The following is a 23,114-nucleotide window of genomic DNA, read 5'->3' as shown; positions in this document are numbered from 1 at the left end:
AGCGCTGGGAGGACGGTCTCCTTTCTCCCACCCCTCGAGCCACCCCTCCGGAGCTCGGGTGCGGAGTGAGAGTAAATCTCTCACTTCCAGCTCTTCCGTGGGACCCGCGCGCTTCCCGGATCACCACATCCACTCCGCGCTGCCCCACTGCTGGTACGTCAGCGATTGTAGCGATGAGTCCATTAGCGAGAGCTCTGCCTGCCTGGTTAGCATAGGCCAGCCCTTCGTGGTGGCTCATACGCACAATCAGACTCGGCTATGCGATTCAGTTCGCGAAACGGCCTCCCAAGTTCACGGGTGTGTATTCACCAGGGTCAGCTCCCTGTCCACCCCTGTCTTGCGAGAAGAGATTGCTGTCCTCCTGGCGAAAGATGCAATCGAGCCGCTCCCTCCAGCCGAGATGGAGAGCCGGTTTTACAGCCCACACTTCATCGTGCCCAAAAGAGCGGTGGGTCACGGCCAATCCTTGATCTGTGCATTTTGAACCGCTGTCTGCACAAGCTGCCGTTCAGAATGCTCACGCAGAAGCGCATCCTCCGGTGCGTTCATCCTCTGGGTTGGTCTGCAGCATTAGACCTGAAGGACGCGTATTTCCATGTCCCCACTCTTCCACTCGGCTCGCAGGCATCCGCATACTCCATTATCTCAATGACTGGCTGATTTTTGCCCACTCTCGGAGCAATTGATTATGCACAGAGACAAAGTGCTCTGGCACTTCCACTTGTTGGGGTTTCAGGTCAACCGAGAAAAGAGCAAACTCGCCCCCGTGCAGAGGATCTTTTCTCTCGGGCTGGAGCTGGACTCGGTCACCATGGCAGCGCGCCTCTCCGGAGAGCGCGCTCAGCTGATGCTGTACTGTCTGAGAGAGTTCGACAGTAAAATAGTGGTCCCACTGAAACTATTTCAGAGGCTCCTGGGGCATATGGTATCCGCAGCCGCTTCACGCCGCTTGGATTAATCTATATGAGACCACTTCAGCACTGGCTTCCTACATTCCTACAGGCCTGAGTGCCTCTAGGACAGGCGTCCAGTCTTCTTGTTGTTTCAACAGACGCTTCCAACACGGGCTGGGGGGCTGTGCGTTGCGGGTATGCGGCTGCGGACCTCTGGAAATGAACCCAGTTGCATTGGCATATCGCCTGGAGCTGTTGGCAGTGTTCCTCGCTCTCCACCATTTTTTTTTCGGTGCTGGAGCAGCAACATGTGCTGGTCAGGACGGACAGCACGGCGGCGGTGGCGTATATCAACCGCTTGGGGGGTATTCGCTCTCGCTGCATGTCTCCTCTGGAGTCATCCACGGCTGAAATCGCTGCACGCCATTCACATTCGGGCAAGCTCAACCGTGCAGCTGATGCGCTCTCACAGCAGCCTTACGTCCTAGAGAATGGAGACTCCACCTCGAGTCTGTTCAGCTGATATGAGAGCGATTCGGGGAAGCCCAGATCGATTTGTTGCTTCCCCCGAGATCGCTCATTCCCAGTTGTTCTTTTCCCTGACCGAGGGCTCTCGGCACGGATGCACTGGCTCACAGCTGGCCTCGGGGCATGCGCAAATACTCATTTCCACCAGTGAGCCTGCTCTCGCAGTTACTGTGCAAGGTCAGGGAGGACGAGGAACAGGTTGCTGGTTGCACCCCTCTGGCCCAACCGGACCTGGATGTCAGAGCTCTCCCTCCTCGCGATAGCCCTCCCCTGGCAGTTCCCTTTGAGAGAGCACCTACTCTCTCAGGGACAGGGCACCATCTGGCACCCTCGCCGATCTTTGGAACCTCCGGGTGGTCCTTAGACGCGAGGAAGACTTAGGTAACCTCCGATTGCGGTGGCTAATACCTTCACTCGGGCTAGAGCCCCCTCCCCGAGCGCGCCTATGCCCTGAAGTGGAGTCTATTCACTGAATGGTGCGTCTCTCGCAGAGAAGACCCCCGTAATTTGCCAGATTAGCATTGTGCTTTCTTTATGGCAAGAGAAGCTGGAGAGCAGGATGTCGCCCTCCACACTCAAGGTTACGTGGCTGCCATCTCCGCTCTCATGACGCGGTGGCTGGCAGCACCGTGGGAACGCATAACCTCATCATCCAGTTCCTCAGGGATGCTAGGCGAATTAATCCACCCCGCCCCCCTCTCATGCCCTCTTAGGATCTCGCCCTCGTTACACGAGCTGCGTCAGATCCCTTCGATCCTCGACTCAGTATCTTTTCTGTCCCAGAAGACAGCTCTGCTGGTCGCGTTGATATCGATTAGAGGGTCGGGGACCCGGAGGCATTTTTCGGTCAGTGACTGGTGCCTGTAATTGGGCTGGCTTTCTCTCACGTCCTGAGACCCCGCCCGCGATATGTGCCCAAGGTTCCTACCACTCCCATTAAATACCAGGTAGTGAGCCTGCAAGCTCTGCCCCCGGAGGAGGTAGAAATTAAGATTAATTAAAGATTTTAATTAAATTAAAGATTAAGATTAAATTAAGAAATTAAAATGCCGTATCGAAATTAAGATTATCCCACTGGATTGTGGATGCCATTCTCTCGTTTATCAGAGCCGAGGTGAGCCGTGTTCCCCGAGAGTGCGTGCGCACTCCACTCGGAGCATTGCATCCTCTTGGGTGCGTGTATGCGGCACCTTTCTAACAGACAACTGTAGAGCTGCGGGCTAGGCGACACCCAACACATTTACAAGGTTTTACAATCTGCGAGTGGAGCCGGTTTCCTCAAGGGTATTAGGTAACACTTTGGTGATTGAGGAAACAATTCGGTAGGGTGTTGAAACACACTTGCTGCGCCATTCTCCCTAACACGGAGATACGTCAGCCTTTTTATTTGTCAGTAAGTTCCTCGTCAGGTGAGCCCCACAGATTCCTCCATGGCCCCCAGCACTGACTTAGCGGAGGAGTCACTTGCTGGCCCACTACGTTGTAGGTTTGCCCGCTGGTCTGCCCGCGTTTTGGGTATAGGTGGCTGCTATGTTGGAGGACCGCGCCTCCCATGATGTGGGTGCGTCACGCTTGCTTGACTATCCTCTCATCGAAGGTGTTGGTAAGGTACAGTCATTATGGCGTTTTCCATAGTTCTCCCCTACGTGGATTTTCTAAAATCAAATCCACTAATAGCATTGGAGTTCCCCACCCGAAGGGGAACACTCTGGTTACTAAAGTAACCCTCGTTCTCGAGGAGGGGAACGGAAATGCTATTTACCATCGCCATAATGACTGTCCCTTAGCTGTTAGTAAGTCTCTTCAGCTTAAAAGGATAGCGAATGCTTGCTCCACCTGTGCTTATATGCGGAGTTAATTGGCAATGAAGCACACGTACGCAAGCTTATGTCAATTCATTGGCATTTATTGGCCAGTTCCATAGTCTTTCAGACAAGGGGCTTCTGAACCAAATCCTACCATACGTGGATTTTCTAAAATCTTATCCACTAATGGCATTTCCGTTCCCCGAGGAGGGGAACGAGGGTTACTTTAGTAACCAGAGCGTTCTATTTTACTCTGTGTTTACTCAGGAAATCCAACTTAGGATTTTACTATTTAAAAGCTGCTTCTGAGACCAAATTTCTCAACACAATTCCTGTTTACATCAATAGTTTGCAGTGTCTAAATGTGTAAACATTTTAAAACAAGTTAGCTAATGTCAGCAGCTAATGCTAGCAATTTGTAATTAGTGTTGGAAATGTTTACAGTGCTAAAAGCATGCTAATCATGCTAACAATCTGTAAAACATGCTTCATAAGCATGCTAGTAACATGCTAAATCAGATCTACTTTTTTTTTTACATTTTATATATACTTAAACATCCCATTCCTCAACCCTGATATCTGCTGACTTAAAGATGACAATATTTTTTTATTTTTTTATTATAAATTWTATATATATATATATATATATATATATATATATATATATATATATATATATATATATATATATATATATATATATATATATATATATATACATAAACAATTTGCTTTCGTTAGCTAAAAGATTCATTCTAATGATTTGTGTTTGACTACAGATGCCAGTTGTTTATGTATGTCATTGGAAGTTTAACAAACTCTGTGTTCCCCTATAAGCTATCAATTTCCAACAGGCCGTCTTCTCTATGGATTGTACTTGCATTCTCCTTGCCCTACTCTCCACCCTGGCTTCTTTAAGTCCCACTATGGGGTGTTTCTGTGATCATTACCCATGGAGTACCTGGTCCCAATGCACTAAAACCTGTGATTCTGGTACTCAATCACGTTTAAGGTAACAATTATTGAGCATTTATCTGATGTGTAAAGCTTAATGTTGTGATGTAAGTACATGTATTGTTGCAGGGCTGTCCAGTATGATGATCACTGGTTAAAAAACAGCTGTTCCCAGCTGTGTCAGATACATGATAATAGAGTGTGTAATGTTGAGGCCTGCCCTATAAACTGCCAGCTGACTGAGTTTGGACCCTGGTCTGAGTGTTCATCTTGTGCCAAAAAGTCAGTGAGTAAAACACACACACAGTTTAAAATGAGTTGCTCTGGGTGCTCACATAGTTTTCAGTGTTTGAGTTTTTGCATTCTATTGACCTTTTTCTTTCACATTCAAGAGGGTGCAGTCAATGGAACCTTACTGGCTCAAGACTCACATTGCAGATCTCATTCACATTCATTGATTTTTAGCTGTAAAAAAACAGCACAAAATTCAGCTTGATATTACAAACTCGTGTGTTGTTACTATGTGTAGTCATAAAATATGGTCATTTCTGCTATAGGCTAAATGAATCAAAAATCAAAAAACAAAACATTTGCAGAATAAGAGAGCAGAAGCAGAATGAGGTCAGTACAGATAATTAGCATAATGCAAACTGCTGTACATATCCTATACATTCTTAAATTGCTAATTATTTTGATTTATCTAATTTGTGCACTTTCTGCAATATAAATGAAGAGACTTTATTTAACTTATTCTATAAATAAACTTATAATAATGATAAACGATGAACTTCTTTGGAACAACATTATTCTTTATTTATCATCCTTATTTAAATATGATTTATTTATGAATGATGATCGGCTTTACTGCTTTGACTAGAATAATGACTTTTGTGCAACTGCAGCAGTTCAGGGCACATAATATTAGGTCAAACCTAGTTTAATGACCCATTTCAATGCAAAAACTTACTTTGGCTTGATTTTAAAGGACACCTATTATGAAAATCTTGTTTATTGTGTCCTGATCCAAATCCTATCCCATTTTGAGGCCCACCGCAACATGACATAGGACTGTGGTTTCCCTGCCCACCAAAATTGATTGACAGCCGTGCATTAACATGTATTCGAAGTAATGTGAAAATTTATATCAATAAGACAGGACATGCACAAAGCAACTGGAATTAAAGGTTCAGCACCCTGTGATCATCAATCATAATCAAATGTGATCAAGATTGAGTTTTACAAGTTTAAAAGGTTTTTAAAACAGTGCATTTTTGTAATGAATTTACCATCTTTGCTTCATCACCACAGCCGCATGTCAGTACAATTATAAAAGAAGACCCTTCTATCCTGGTTTGTGAACGTTAAATCAGGTTGATTTTCTACATAAACATAAAAGATATCCATACAGCAGTGTGTATTAATGTCTATCCTGTCACATTTTCATGCAAAGTTAAATGTTAAACCTTCAGGAACTGAGTTTGCCACCACTGCTCTAAACCATGTTGTTTTTCAGAATATTGTGCTGTTTGTGATTTAGTTCAAAATCAGGTCTGTGTTGAGGCCATCTCAGTTCGAAGGAGCCAACTGCAGTCAATCTCGTATGGAGGAAAGAGCCTGTCATCCTTTCAAGGAATGCAGGATTGAGCCTTTGGACTGTAAAGACAAGTTCACCTGTGACACTGGTACATCAGCAACTTCTGCTACATAATCTGCTGATCTAGCAAGTTTGTACAGTCCTTCAATGCAGTGTTCTAGAAAACTTGGGACAACCAACTTGTTTTTTTTTGCCACCAAAGGAAGATGTATACATGCTGATCTGCAATGCAACGATCAGAACGACTGTGGTGACAACTCTGATGAGAGAGACTGTGGGCGCATTAAAAGTGTGTGTTCAAATCAGCGGATGTATGCTTTCGTCCCTGGAGCAGACCAGATTGGTTTTGGGTGAGTTACAGATTGAGATCATTTACTTTCTGAGACCGCAAAACAGCTAAATGGAAAACATTTAGGGTGTTGTCAGCAAAGCATCTCTGGATATCAGAGAATGTGCTTGATTTAAAACTGATAATGATTTAAAATTTAATGATTAAATCAGATTTGATGCTGCAGCGGAGCAGATGAGAGGTGCTGTTCTGGACAACTCGTTCATGGGAAGTAATTGTACTGTAGAAAAACTAAAGAGGAACCTCTACAGAATCTCAGCCAACACTGAGAGATATGAACTCAAGGTCAGAAAGAAATCATTTTATGCAAGTATTTGAGTTGTCTTTTATAATTTATTATTATAAAATTATAATTATCATTTTTGCTCTATTTAAACACATATTAACTAATATGGGTTATTTAATAAGAATTGCAAAAAATCTTTATTAATAGTTCTTATAAAGAATTTTAAAAGGAATAATTCATAGTGTTTTGGACAGTACATTCATCATCTTGCAGTGCCAAATTTGTGTAGGGGGAGCTATTTATTTAGCTTTTCACAGCAAAATAGCATAGATAAAAATTCATTTAATGCATTTATGTGAGCAATATCACATGAGTAGCAGTGTGATATGGTTACATATTGACACTGGTGGGAGGTGTGCGTTTATACAAAAATTTGACAGCGTAATCGTGTGTATAAAAAAGAAAATCAAACACGGGACAGTCTCAAAAACGCCTTTGTATGAGGAACTACTTTCTTACTTCACTCATTCAAATCTGCAGCTGACGTCAGAACGGCAGAAACCGTTGCCTGTTCACAAACGTCACTGTAAAGCTAGTATTTAAATGATTGTCTAGCATAATATCTAAAGTGATGACAAAACAGGTGATTTTTACTCTCAGTTTCAGATTGTAAGGATGAACGGCATGAAGTGTCATCAGTCTACAGAAATTTCCCAGTATTTCTCTGTTGCAATCGGGATTTCACAATAATCAACCCCGAAAAAGCCAGAGCAAAGCAAACACGACCAGTTTCTGTGGTATAAATACAACAATACAAAATACAAAAATACAACTTTGAAACCTGATTTATAATGATTTGTTCAGCTGCAGTTTGAAACTTATGCTGAGAAAATGCTGTTTTTCTCCCTAAGGACTTATTATGTGGACTCTGTTGCCATCTTGTGGCGTAACATCAACCGTCACTTTCTTTGGTCTGCTCAGACAGGCTGATGGCGGCTGATATACTAAATCTAATGCTCTGAAATGATAAATATTTTAAAATATGTGCTATCCTTTTAAGTTGCAATCTAAACAACTACATTCTCAACTAAAACAGCATCAAAAGTACATTATGTTGTCCAACAGCCGCAATATTTTTTTAAACTGTAGAGTGTGCTCGGCTTGTCGCTGTACAAAGATAAATACACTAGATATAGCATACTGACCCTGAGCATGTGTCAATAGCGTCGCCACATTTGTACGGTGCTCCCAGCACAAATGTCATTCAGCCGCACTATTCAAGATTAAAGCCAATGTGAAGATGCTGGACTTGCACTGTGTACGTGTGTAGTAACGAGCAAACAAACCATAAAGGCAGAACATTTCAGAGGTAAGATTTAGTTTTTTCACGTTTTTGTATGTTACAAACTTTAGTGCTCAAAAAATAACGTTATTGATGATAATACAGTCTCTTACTGCACTGACCATAAGGCAAAGTAGCACCAACTCACACTAAATACTAGGCTTATGCTAGTTTTGTTGAATAAAATAAGCAAACAATGTAAATGAAATATGACAACAAGATGCTGAGGTGCTGGAAACTTGTCTTATTGTTGGCTAAGTGAATAGGAGTCATTCACAAATGAATCGCTTCGTTAGAATGAGAAGTGAAGGCAGGAGAGGAGGTGTGTTTCAGGACATGGATTAGATCAAATTTAGAGGATAATATATTTCCATGCACACAAACACACACTCTTTGTCGGCAATGCCCATGTGATCACTTATGCATCAAAGTAGAAAAGTGATATAAACTTATAATTTTCGTAATTTAAAAAAATATTTGCATTCGAACCACCGGGAAAACTCCAGATCATAGATATATGTATGTATGTGTATATATCTTGTGCTCTGGATGGCAGTCCTCCGCTGCACCTTGGCCCCACATTCATTTCCTTGAGCGCTACCTTGTAGTAAAAAGGCGGTTATATTGACACATTGCTTCCATTGGACAACAATAGCATAGGCGACATCTAATGTAAATATCTATGGTCTCTGTATGTGGGCGGAGTAATACACAAGGGTGAAGAGTGCTGTTATTTCCAGAAAATCACACAGCCATCAACCAATCAGATTCAAGAACCAGACCGAGCTGTTGTATAAATATATTTAAATATTGTTCAAAACAATCATCATCTGCTTATAAGTAGTGGCCAGAATTTTTATATTGGTGCTGTATTGTTTTGTCACAAAATTATTAGCACTAATCAAAATTCAGTCGGATTTTATTTGCAAACCCATAACAGTTCTGTTTATCTTTGGATGTCAAATAAAAGATTTTTAACCTAAGAGATTTCTGTCCTTTTATTAATGTCTATTCATTCCCAACTCTTCAGAGTGTTTTAATTAATGTCTTCTGAAAATACATGCTTTATAGCAATAACAGATTAAAATTCAGTCATGTATAGACCCTTTTCCCATTTCCGTGTTTCTCAGCAGCGGCAGTCGTCATAGTTGGTTAAATTATGATATAAACAGTGAATGGTAGAGTACAACAAATATATATATATATATATATATTCTATTTGCTAAAATAATAAAAGAAAAACTCCAGGATGGTGTTACCAAGACTTTATAAAAAGAAAAAAAGTGTGAGACTGATAACGACAGCCAGAGGAGTGAACAACGTCAAATTTACTCTCAGCCCTATAGACGTTGCTTTAAAAACAACTCACCTAAGCGGTAATTCGTTTTTTGTCATTTGACACAAAGATGATATAATACATACATATATGCATATAAATGTTCACGTATTTCATACGTCTTGTGAAAGAGATACATTATTGGTCACTGAAGCTCTAGCATGCTTGCTTGATTCGTAAGGATTCGCACAGCACATTTGAGCTTCAACAAGAACCAATGAAGTCTGTTCACATGTCAAGCAGAATTAGTCAAACATCCTTTTACGTTCACTTGTCAGTGTTTAAAGCAATGGTCTCAAACTCAATTCCTGGAGGGCCACAGCTTTACAAATATTAGTTCCAACTAACCTCCAACTCACACCTGCTTAATAGTCTCTAGTATTCTTGAACACCCTGATTAGTTGGATCAGCTGTGTTTGAGTAGTGTTGAAGCAAAACTGTGCAGAGCTGCGGCCCTCCAGGTATCAAGTTTGAGACCTATGGTTTAAAGACTAATGATAAATTTACTTGATGCATATATTAATGTATTTTTTATCTCAGCAGATGGACAGGAATCTCTCAGATTTGATTAAATGTCTTTTATTTTCAGAACAAAAAACATTTAGTTTTGGAATGACTCGAGTTAGATTAAATTAGGACAGCATTTTAATTTCAAATGAACCCTTTTATGACTGGCTTTTTTATTTGATGGCATTTCCAGATCGAAACCTTTGAGGATTTTCAACAAAAAGAAACCAAATCCCAAAAAATCGATCTGGCCAAAGAACCCCTTTACAGGGAAGCAGTGAAAGCATCTCAACAAAAGGTGAAGGTTCTTAAACAATGATGCTTTTATGCCCTATTAATATGTTCACATCTAAAGCAAAGATCTTCTCTCTTTTTTTCAGGACTCTGTGTTTTACCGCGTGGATCAAGTTATCGTAACAGCAACATTCAAAGTAAAATCCTCTGACCTCTATTTATCAGATCAGTTCCTTCAGTTTCTAAGCAGCCTACCCTTGGAATACAACTACGCCCTTTACAGGCATATATTCCAGCTGTTTGGAACACATTATTTCAGCTCTGGGACATTAGGAGGGAAGTATGAGCTACTTTTCCAATTCGATCGAGAAGAACTGAAAACCTTTGGTAAGTAGATATTATTATTATCGGATAGGAAGCGGTTGTGGCACATCATTAGTGTTCACTTGACTTTATTGTTTCCCTCTCATTTCTTGCTATTAAAATCAGCCAAACATCTTTACACTTTTTAGGGCTTAAAGAAAGCGACTCAGAGTACTGCTTGTCTCATGATGACACACTCGTCACATTTTTTTTATAATAGACATTCACAAAAAAACACTTGTGGGAATATTTCTATGAAAACCAAATATGAAGGTAACAGACATACAAATGTACTATTTACGCAAACAAGGCTTATGTTTTTAGTTATATAAATGTGTGTCCACTCCAGGGTCAATGGTAAAAGCATCAAAGATCTGTATCACATCTGTACAAGGAGGAGATCCATATTTTGCAGCAGCACTGGCCTGGGAGAAGAACTGCGTTTCACCAGCGAGCCCTTTAATCACAGACTGGATCAAGTCTACTATAAAAAATCCAGTGGTTATTCATTTTGAGGTTAGAAAGAGCAACAAACCTTAATGCCCTTTCTGTAAAAACAAAACAAAAGAGGCCATCATGGAATCTGTGATATTTTAATGGTTATAATAGAAATAATACTGGCTTTAATGGAAACTATTTGGCCTTCTATTGGTGCTGTGTTCAAATCAATACATCCTAATGTAATGTGTCCCACAACACACTTAAAATCATCAACATGTGCTACTTTTAATGGCTAAAATCTTTTTTACTACTTACTACTAATTTTAGTAGTGGGAGTCTTCTTCTGTGATGGTTTCTGTTGTTTGAAAATGGCTGTGGATTAACCTGCTAATCATACTGGCAGCCTTTTATCTAAAAAGAGAGAAAAGAAGAGCAAATCACCATCAATAAATGGCTCTCAGATTTTAATATGTTTGTGTCTTATCCAGCTTTTGCCTTTAGTGAATTTGGTGCGGGGCATCTCTTGTGCTGTGACAAAAAGACGCCACTTTCAGCGGGCACTGGAGGAGTACCAGACCGAATTTGACTCCTGCAAATGTGCCCCCTGTCCGAACAATGCTTGGCCGGCTCTTTCAGGAACCGAGTGCCTTTGTATATGCCAGACTGGAACATATGGATCAAACTGCGAGAAACGAGCACCGGACTACACCTCAGGTTTACGTGCATGCTTTTAAATATTCAAATGTGGTATTGACGTAAAATATAAATACCCTTTGTAGGCAAGGCAGGTTTATTTATATAGCACATTTCATAAACTATGGTAATTCAAAGTGCTTTACATAAAAAAGACAGAAACGTAAAATAAACAACAATAAGAAATAAAAACAAATAATAAAAATGATTAAAATCCAATACAACTAGATTAAAATGTGTTAAACGACATGTTAAAAAGACTTAATAGTACGATCTGTCGGACGTAGGACAGTGGACATTCAGTAAAGGCACAGCTAAACAGATGTGTTTCACTCTTAATTTGAATGTACCTTATGTTGGAGCACATCTGATCACTTCTGGAAGCTGATTCCATCAACGGGGGATGCAGTAGCTGAAGGCCGATTCACCCTTCTTTGACTGAACTCAATTTGAGACTGAATTTCCAATTTACTTAACCCTAATGGTCTGAGTGATCTGTTTATTATATATAAAACATTGTTAACTCACCCTCATGAGGACTTTTGTTCATGTTCAGAACAAAACTGTAGATATTTTATGAAATCAGAGAGATTTCACTGTTGAAAATCTTTTTTTTTTTACACTTTAAAACATTTTAAATCAAAACTATTTAAGCAGTTCAATCCTTAAAAAGTCTTCAGAAGAGATATTATTGTTTTATATGAAGATTACATTATTCACATATAAACAATGATCAGCAAAAATGAACAGCATTTCTACATGATAAGCAGGAACAAACCTCATTAATTTGTATTTGAACCAATTTTGACACCATCTGTCCACATCTTACAGTTGAAGTTGATGGGCACTGGAGCTGCTGGAGCTCTTGGAGTCCTTGTGATGCCACCTTGAAGAAGCACCGCTCTCGTACCTGCAGCAACCCTGCCCCACAGCGAGGCGGCAAACCCTGCCCAGGCCTTGAAAAACAGGTGGAGGAATGTACTATCTCCTTTTTTCAGGAGTAAGTGCCCTGATTTACCTTGTAGGCTACAAGCAGGCTTGTACTGTCATTGTTACGTCGATGAATGTGAATTGTTCTAATTTGGGTAGCATGTGCCTGAAGCTAGTCATTTACATTCAGTCTGTCCATACAGTATCTCACACACATGTTGGTGTTGGTGGTTTACAAGGACTCTCCATAGGAGTAATGTATTTTATTCACATTTCTAAACATAATAGTTTTAATTAATAATTCATTTCTTATTACTGATTTATTTTATCCTTACCATGATGACAGTAAATAATATTTGACTAGATATTTTTCAAGACACTTCTATACCGCTTAAAATTACATTTAAAGGCTTAACTAGGTTAACTAGGCAGGTTAGGGTAATTCGGAAAGTTTTGGTATAAAAATGGTTTGTTCTGTAGACTATCGAAAAAAAAAGATAGCTTAAAGGGGCTAATAATTTTGACCTTAAAATAGATTTGAAAAATTGAAAAACTGCTTTTATTCTTGCCGAAATAAAGCAAATAAGACTTTCTCCAGAAGAAAAAAATATTATCAGACATACTGTGAAAATTTTCTTGCTCTGTTAAACCACATTTGGGAAATATTTGAGATAGAAAAAAAAATCAAAGGGGGGCTAATAATTCTGACTTCAACTGTATGTGTAAAAGCGTTCTTGTAAGAAGTAAAATGCAAAGATACTAAAGATTTATTTTAGTTTTTATTTGATTGTAACCTATTATTATTATTATTCTCTCTTCTTGTTTTTGTCTCTAATTTATTTCCTTTTTTGGTTAATTATTTAGTATTTTCGCCAGAGGCGAAAGTTGGTTGCTTGTCCATAACAATGTATGCTAGATTATTTCCAACTGTTCAATAAAAATGTAATCACAAAAAAAGAAAAACAATAAAAGAATTGATAAACTTAGTGAACACTTATATCTTCTCAAACATCAGACTTCAAGCTACATAAATATAACACATTTTCTTTAAAAATTGTTTTACAAAAAAAGTACCCATCTATGAAAATCTACAGAATTATTTGCAAACGAGACCCACTTTTCCTATTTGTCCATCTTTCACAGGCAAAACGTCTGCATTAATGATGACAGTGAGAGTCGGCTGCCTTCTGGAACTTCTGGCTGTGCAAAACCTCTTCCACCAGCTAACAGTCACTTAAGAGTGCGCAAAAATCACATCACAATGTTTTGCCAAACTCTTTTACATTGTCTTTTAATATCTTTCATATTTCTTATATGTGCAGTTCAACAAGCGTCAGTATGATTATGGAGATCTTGAGGAGATTATTTGCTTCACTGGATTTGAGTTGCAGGGATTCCAGCTCATTCATTGTTTGCAGGATGGTACATGGGAGAAACCAAAGGCACAGTGTATTAGTAAGCCAAACAAATGCCTGTTTAATATCAGAATAACACAACTTATGATCTGAAAGCTCATTTTGTCCTTTAACACACTTTGTAATCAATGTAATTCATGCCGTACCAGAAACCGTTTGCTCCAAACCCTCTGTGCCTGATGGCATGACGATTAATCCAGACAGAATGGAGTATAAAGTAGGAAGTGACATCATGCTGGTTTGTTTAGAGAGCGGCACGAGTCCTTCAGGACGCCTGTCTTACTCTTGTGGAAAAAGTCTTGTCTGGGAACCGAGCATTCCAAAGGACATATACTGCAAAATCGGTACTCATTCATTTTTCTTCGGCTTCTTCTCTATTTTAGAGGTCACCACAGCGGAATTGACCGCCAACTATTCCGGCTTTTGTTTTATGGAGCGGATGCCCTTCCAGCCACAACCTAGTACTGGGAAACACCCATACACACACACACACACATACACACACACACACATACAGTATGGACATTTATTCATTCATTTCATTTTCCTTCGGCTTAGTCCCTTTATTTATCAGGGGTCATCACTGCGGAATAGTGTAAACCGCCAACTTGTCCAGCATATGTTTTACCCAGCAGATAGAGTGCATATGTTTTACACAGCGGATGCCCTTCCTGCTGCAACCCAGTACTGGGAACACTCTCTCATTCACACAAATGTATGGACAATTTAGCCTACCTAATTCACCTATACCAAGTGTCTTTGGACTTGTGGTGGAAACCAGAGCACCCGGAGGAAACCCTTGCCAACACGGGGAGAACATGCAGACTCCACACAGAAATGCCATCTTGCCCAGTCGGGACTTTAACCAGCGACCTTCTTGCTGTAAGATGACAGTGCTAACCACTGAGCCACAATGCCGCCCAAAAATAGGAGCTTACAAAGAATAAATGCCAAACTTGATTTTGATTCACAGCTTTAGCTTCTGAGATGCAAATATGATGCCTCTATTGTGACCTTTTAAAGGTTTGTTTTGGAGGTGTCTTAAAACAGGTTTATAACCGTCAATGGTCCCTGTGATGGCCAAATAAAAAATACGTGGAACCCAATTGCAAGTAATACAAGTCTTTAATGCTGTTCTCACAAGGACAGGAAAATGGTGAGTCGCTGGAAGTACAGAAACTGTTGGAATAATAATAGAAGCGATCTGGTTCGGCAGCGCCGATCAAATGTTCATGATACTCATCAACAGAGCGGATCAAACAACTGGTGTGTGCGGATTAATTGGCTTATGAAAAACGGGCTTTACTTTGGATACATGGAACACGGGATGAATTCTCCTGTACGCTGGTGGTAATTTGAGGCGGATTGCCACAGGACTAATGATTTTAGTGACAATAAAAGGTCAGATAAATTTAGGAGCTAACTTATTACAGACGGTGCAGAGCGGAATGTTTTTAGTAGAAAGCCACACTTTTTGACCAACAACGTAAACCGGAGTCTTAGACCGGTGGCGATCGGCTTTAGCCTTGGTGCACGTCCCTACTTGGAGGAGGGTCTGTCTGGTCCTAATTCAAGTGCGACGGCACCTCTGGACAAAGGCGTGGATGGAGGGAACTGCAACTTCGGATTCCAGACTGGGAAAAACTAGTGGTTGGTAACCTAGACTACACTGAAACGGAGAAAGGCCGGTGGCCGACATTGGTAACGAATTATGTGCGTACTCCACCCACGAAAGTTGTTGACTCCAGGAGGATGGATTCTGCTGGACCAAACATCGCAACGTGCGCTCAAGATCTTGATTGGCTCTCTCAGTCTGGCTGTTACTCTGGGGTTGAAAACCAGAAGAAAGACTAACAGTGGCCCCAAATAAATGACAGAATTCTCTCCAGAATTTAGAGACGAACTGCAGCCCCCTGTCAGAGACCACATCCGTCGGGAGGCCATGAATGCGAAAAACGTGATCAATGACAGCAACCGCTGTCTCTCTGGCTGACGGTAATTTGGGCAGGGAGATAAAATGAGTAGCCTTCGAGAACCTGTCCACCACGGTTAAAACTACCGTGTTATCGTTAGAGGATGGAAGACCCGTAACAAAATCTAGCGAAATGTGTGACCAGGGTCTCGAAGACACTGACAGCGGTTGGAGGAGTCCAGCAGGTGGGCGATTGGAAGACTTGGAAACCGCACAGACAGAACAAGCCAAAACAAAATCGTGCACATCACGAGCCATAGCTGGCCATCAAAATCGTTGTTTAATAACAAATAATGTGCGACTCACCCCTGGATGACAAGCTACCTTGGAGGATTGACCCCACCGGAAAACGTCAGACCATAACCCCTCCAGCACGAACAAACGACTCGATGGGCATCCGATCGTAGGCGTTACCCCATCCAGGGCTGCGCGGACCCTCAACTCAATCTCCCAGGAAATGTTCGCTACGATGATGTTCTGAGGGAGCACAGGATTGGGAAATGATTTGCGATCCGAAGGATCGAAAAGATGTGATAACGCGTCAGGTTTGATGTTTTTGGAACCTGGTCTGTACGAGGTGGTAAAATTAAACTGTCCAAAAAGTAATGCCCACCGAGCCTGCCTGGAGTTTAATCTTTTAGCGGATCTAATATATTCAAGATTCTTATAACTGGTCCAGACGATAAAAGGCCCCCCCGAGCCTTCTAACCAGTGAAGCCACTCCTCCAGAGCAAGCTTGACGGCCAACAACTCTCGATTACCAATGTCGTAATTTCTTTCTGCAGGGGATAACCGATGAGAAAAATACGCGCAAGGATGTAGCGCTCATTTGTGCGCCCATAGGCGTTCTGGTCTAAAAATGAAGGCGTTCTGAGGCGGAGCGCTGGTGCGTTACTATTTTGAGAAACTATAATAGATTTTTCATTAGTTTCATTAATTGGCTTATGAAAAACGGGCTTTACTTTGGATACATGGAACACGGAATGAATTCTCCTGTACGCTGGTGGTAATTTGAGGCGGATTGCCACAGGACTAATGATTTTAGTGACAATAAAAGGTCAGATAAATTTAGGAGCTAACTTATTACAGACGGTGCAGAGCGGAATGTTTTTAGTAGAAAGCCACACTTTTTGACCAACAACGTAAACCGGAGTCTTAGACCGGTGGCGATCCAGGGCTGCGCGGACCCTCAACTCAATCTCCCAGGAAATGTTCGCTACGATGATGTTCTGAGGGAGCACAGGATTGGGAAATGATTTGCGATCCGAAGGATCGAAAAGATGTGATAACGCGTCAGGTTTGATGTTTTTGGAACCTGGTCTGTACGAGGTGGTAAAATTAAACTGTCCAAAAAGTAATGCCCACCGAGCCTGCCTGGAGTTTAATCTTTTAGCGGATCTAATATATTCAAGATTCTTATAACTGGTCCAGACGATAAAAGGCCCCCCCGAGCCTTCTAACCAGTGAAGCCACTCCTCCAGAGCAAGCTTGACGGCCAACAACTCTCGATTACCAATGTCGTAATTTCTTTCTGCAGGGGATAACCGATGAGAAAAATACGCGCAAGGATGTACCTTGCCATCCAAGGCAGAGCGCTGGGACAGGATGGCTCCGACCAAAACCTCAGATGGATCGACCTCCACCACAAACTGCCGGGAAGGATCAGCGGCAAAGGATAAGTATTCTTAACCGTGATGCTGTTCAGCCCTTGATAGTTTATGCACGGACGAAAAGAACCTTCCTTCTTTTTCACAGAAAAAAATCCCGCCCCCGCAGGTGAAGAAGACGGGCGGATGATCTTGGCTGCTAGAGAATCAGAAATATATTTCTCCATGGACTCCCTCTCTGGAACAGACAGCGAATATAACTTGCCTTTAGGCAGAGACGTACCTGGCAGTAAGTCTATAGCACAGTCATAGGGACGGTGAGGAACTAGAGAAGCAGCCCGGGACTTACTGAACACTCTCTTCAGGTCATGGTACTCACGAGGCATGTTTGACAGATCCACCTGCTCTTCCTGAAACACAGAACAAGACACAGTGGAACATGCAGACAATAAACAAGACTTATGACAGCTCTCACTCCAAAAAAAACTGTATTGGGGCCCCAGTTGATATGGGGCTTGTGTAACACCAACCACGGATGTCACAGAATAACAGGATTTTTAACAGTGTTAATGAGAAAGAAGGAAATAGTCTCAGTATGGTTTCCTGCAGGGATGAGTCTAATAGGGGCCTCGATATGCGCCATAGTTGGAAGAGGTAAACCGCTAAGTGCGTGAACAGCTATGGATGAAGAAAGAGGAAAACAAGGAATTTTTAACATATTAACTAAATCAGAGTCAATAAAATTCCCCTCCGCTCCTGAATCAATGAGCGCATGACAGGAATAAAAGTTCAAGTTGAAACCCAATTTAATGGCTAGAAAAGTGGAATCGGAAGAGTCTTTTCACGTCATAATTTCACCCACCAAAAAAGTCTTACCAGTGGATGATTTATTGTTCTTAACCGGACATAAAGCCACATAATGACCAGCAACCCCACAGTACATACACAAGCCCCCTGTGCGACGGCGACGTCTCTCCTCCTATGAGAGGCGAAATCTTCCCACCTGCATGGGCTCGGGTTCCGGATCAGGGGGTGTGGCCTCCAAAAAACAGGTCTGCGATCGAAAACCCTTGTGAATACCTCTGCGCTGCAGATGGTTGTCCACCCTCATGGCCAGATTGATGAGTATGTCCAACGTCTTGGGCAGCTGCAAAGCATAAATCTTATCCTTTATATGGTCCGCGAGTCCGTGAAAGAACATGTCCCACTGAGCTTCAGTGTTCAAACCACACTCAGCCACCAGGGTGCGGAAATCGATGGAGTAATCCGCCACACTGTGATCCCCATGACGAAGCTCAGCGAGACGTCTAGATGCCTTTCTCCCTGAAGCAGCCTGATCAAATACCGTCCTGAGCTCCTCTGAAAAGGACTTAAAAGATTGACAGCAGGGAAGCTTTTTCTCCCACGCCGTGGTTCCCCTTAATGCCGCCTTTCCAGTCAACAAGTTGATTAAAAACGCTACCTTGGTCTCTTTGGTGGGAAAAGACGATGGTTGCAGCGATATGTAAAGAGAACACTTGGCCATAAAATCTCTGCATAACTGGGGTTCACCTGCATAGGACTGTGGTGGAGGTAGTCGCGGTTCGAGGAATCTCGTTAACAACAGGACTTACTGGTGGGTTGACGGAGGGAGCTGGCAGGGTGGATCCGGCGCTGAGACCCGAGCAGAGTCGCTGGACCTGTGTAGTCAGCTCAGAAACCTGATTGCTGGTCCTGGTGATCCATCCTAGCGACACTGCGTGACAGCACATCATGTATCTCCACCGAACTTGCTGGGTCCATGTTGATCAGTTTGTTCTGTGATGGCCAAATAAAACAAGATGTGGAACCCAATTGCAAGTAAAACAAGTCTTTAATGCTGTTCTCACAAGGACAGGAAAATGGTGAGTTGCTGGAAGTACAGAAACTGGTGGAATAATAATAGATGCGATCTGGCCGATCAAATCTTCATGAAACTCATTAACAGAGTGGATCAAACATTCATCATTGAAGAAACAGGATGCTTCAAATGATACTCATCAACAGAGCAGATCAAACATTCATCATCGAAGAAACAGGAAGCATCGGACACTGCAACATGGAATTCAACCAGACCACTCACCACCAGCAAAATCAGCGAGAGGAGCCTGACAAAACACAGAGGACCGTGAGCATACAACGAACTGACAAGGTGAGAACCTTGAACATTTATATGCACACAAATGCGCTGCACCTGTGGAGCGCTGATAATCAGCTGTGCGGTGCTAGACAACAGTACCGGTGAAAATGGTCATGTGACCGCTCAGCTGATGACATGAAAACAAACAACCACTGACAGGCACGCGACTCCCACACAAACACAGAGAGAAAGGCACACACACTTAGAAACACATACCATAATAGGGAACTGTCAAACAACGCAGACACTTCAAGTAAAGAGCAGATAGATTCACAACCGTGACAGTCCCTTATAATATTTAGCAATGGAAAAAAAAAAAAGACTACTTAAAACTGTTCAGTTTGTTTGGATTTAAGTAAAATGTTTATATTTGTTTTATTCTATAATGGTTTGATCAATTATATTTTTTGTAATGTTTTCATTTGTTGTGATTTAAAAATTTGGATTGTTTCACAAGATTAATTCTTTAAACTCTTCTGAATTTAAAGGTATTGTGTTGTCTAAAGAATGCTCTTTTTTTGTTAATATATGCAGTATAAGTAACAATTTAAGTTATATGCACTTATATTATCATTATACATGTTATTTCATCATGTTGTTAGTGAACAGTTAGCTTTATTAAAAATGAAATTAAAATATAATACGAGCCTATAAAGACATTCCCAAGAGGCATTACATCATTCTTTGGATATAATTATTGAATTTCCAATCTTTACTTCTAATCTTTTTTCAATTGAACAGCCAGGCTAAATTATGTAGCTAGATTTTTTTTTTACACAAATTTAATGAAAACCTATTATGGCAAAATTAATTTTAGACCACTTTCATCTCTTTACTTAAGAAAAATTCTTTCTCATGAAAAACAATATAAAAAATCATTAGAATTTTTGAATCATTAGAAATATAATAAAAAACTCACAGGAGACATCATAAGTTGGTATTATGCTAATTTTATATAAATCTTCTAAGCTTGTGCAGAAAGTAAAGGTGTAATTACTAACGACTTGTTTCCACTGATTGTAAACTTCGACCACTGGAAATGTATGGAAATGTATATACAGATATACTGTAATACACACTATATTAAACATTTGTAAAAGCTTTAACAGTGCATTCTTTTCACAGATAAACCCTATGTACCAGACAGCAGCTGCAAACCTGGAGAGATCAATGATGGGACTAAATGTGTTTGCATGACTAAAGAAAGATGCAGGTATGAAGTGTTCCTATTTGTGACAAGTTCATTTCATCATGTTGTTTTCCTTCTCATGAGAAACAATATTAAAAGTCCTTAGACTTTTTGAGTCATTAGAAATATAATAAAATTTAGTGGTGTAACGGATAACAAATCTCACAGTTCAGATCACATAATGGTTTTTTAGTCACTGATCGGATAATTTTTCTGCCAAAAAGGGAGGAGACAAATGTAATTTGCTTTCCATTTATTACAAAGACAGTACTCAAGACACTTTTGGTTTTTAACAAACAGAACTTAGAACCTGTAATTGTATTAAAAATAAAATTAAGAAATAATCAGCTGAATCAAAATAAATTGTAAAATATTTAGTACTGTGAAAAAGTCACTGATACTACTGCTGTTGCTGATAACAGTAAATGTAGAAATCTAAGATTATCATTTGCACAATCCATATTTATTTTTAGTCTTGTTTTCAATAAATGATTCAGTTATTATAATGTAATTGCTGCCAACAACTCTCATTTTTGAGCGTTGTTAAATATGATGGTGATTTTAATCTTTAACATAAACATCAGTGGTTTTATCCAAACCCTAAACTGTTATCTCAGGATTTCTGTGTTATATGACTGTTTGTAACTTTACAACTAAATCAAAAGACTAAAGCCTGAATCATTTTTAAATTTTAAGTGTTTTCAAACACAGATTTGAATGTAGCGATTCGAGGGATTAATAAACATGCGAATCACTATCATTTATAATTTATGTTGCGTGGGTGTTGAGATCCCGATCTTTTAATGATTAATCGTGCAGCTTACACTGAATGCATTGATGCAGGCTAAACAAGTTAAGACAGAAAACACCTTTCATATCCCTAGGCTCTCTTGTAAAACATAACTGTGAAGAAAAAATTTGCGGTAGTTTATTCAGGATGTGGTGGGTTTCTTAAATGCTTACATACATGCAATTTGAATGACTCGAGAGGCGATCTCTCTACGATTGTCACAAATTTAGGATCAATCTACAAGTGCGGGTCACGTACGTGTGTTTCAAATTGTGGGTTGCGATTCGTTACACTCCTAACAAAAGTAGTAAAAGACCTAAAACACTCCCACATGAAATGGGCAAATAATTAATCCAAAAACATCCATTCATTAATTTTCCACAGTGAAATGAACCACCAACTTATCCAACATATGCTTTACGCAGCAGATGCCCTACCAGCCGCAACCCATTACCAGGAAACATCCATACACTCTCATTCACGCATATACACAAGGGCTAATTTAGCTTATTCAATTCACCTATAGCGAATGTCTTTGGACTGTGGGGGCAACCGGATGACCCAGAGTAAACCCACGCAAACACGGAGAATGTACAAAATCCACACAGAAAGGCTAACTGATCCAGCTGGGGCTCGAACCAGAGACCTTTTTGCTGTGAGGCGATCGTGCTACCCACTATGCCAGCGTGTCCCAATCCGAAAACACCTCTTTAAATCCACCATTTCATTCTATGATATGCTTTCACATGAATTATCACTATATCCCAATTCATTTAGCTTTTAAAAGCAAAATACTAAATCAACTTTATCAAACGCCTTGTAGAAAATCTAACAGCTTAACTTGCCTTCATCATATTTTTTCATATAAAATCATATACAGTTGAGGTCAGAATTATTAGCCCCCATTAAGATAGCTGCCTTAATGCAGTGCTATTTGCAGTTTTGACCATTTAACACTATGTATTTGTGTATCCTGCAGAGGTTACAGAGAAGACTTGTGCGTTTATGACGCTGGCAAGGAAACTGCCATTATGATGTCCCTCTGTGCTTTTCATGCTGACCGTTGTCATGGAGACAGATTATACTTTATGAATAATGGACCGTGCAAAAGTGACGCACGCAGTCTGGACTGGGCCAAATTCAGGGTCAGTGTATCTGAGCAGAGCTCGGTGCAGGAGCCCTGCGGTTCAGACACCTGTTACGAGTGGGAGACCTGCTCAGGTACAGACCGAATCACAAATCCTTACATAATGCATTCTTTCATTATATTCAACTAAAATAATTCAACAGTCTTATTGTCTTTTCTTCTTAGTGTCCAAAACGTGTGAGTGTAAGATGCCCAGAGAATGTCCAAAAGACGGGAAGAAAATATACTGCCTGAAAATCGTGAGGACGCAAACCACAAGAAGCATGAATCTGTGTTTTATGGCTGCAATGAAGTGCAGCAGTATAGAGTTTGAGCTTCAGCATGAAGGCCCTTGCGCAGGTTCTTAATTGTGCACCACTTAAGCTGTAAAAATGTTCACAGATTTGCAGCCATTATTGATTCATATTGATAACACATTGTCATTTTAAAATCACTCACAGCATGCTATAGTTATTTGTTTGTGCATATGGGCATTCTTGATATTGATCTGGAACAACACAATAAAATATAATCGGACATTCAGATGCCTTCTAGTATTTAAATACTCTTTCATCTGCTAAAGTTGAATGTTAAAATAATTACTTTCTGGCATGTCAGAAATAACTGTAAATAAGCTATTCATGTGAATTATACTGAAATGC

General features: G+C 40.6%; 1 pseudogene; it reads left to right on the top strand.

Annotated features, from left to right (window-relative positions):
* Nucleotides 1–22,995, top strand: part of LOC141374979 (complement component C6-like) — a 28,371-nt pseudogene extending 5,376 nt beyond the window's left edge.
* The last annotated feature ends 119 nt before the right edge of the window (nucleotides 22,996–23,114 follow it).

The sequence above is a fragment of the Danio rerio genome, chromosome 21 (assembly GCF_049306965.1).
Source record: "Danio rerio strain Tuebingen ecotype United States chromosome 21, GRCz12tu, whole genome shotgun sequence".
Classification (NCBI taxonomy): Eukaryota; Metazoa; Chordata; class Actinopteri; order Cypriniformes; family Danionidae; genus Danio; species Danio rerio.
Note: the sequence above shows the minus strand (reverse complement) of the source record. Positions and strands in the feature narration are given on the sequence as shown.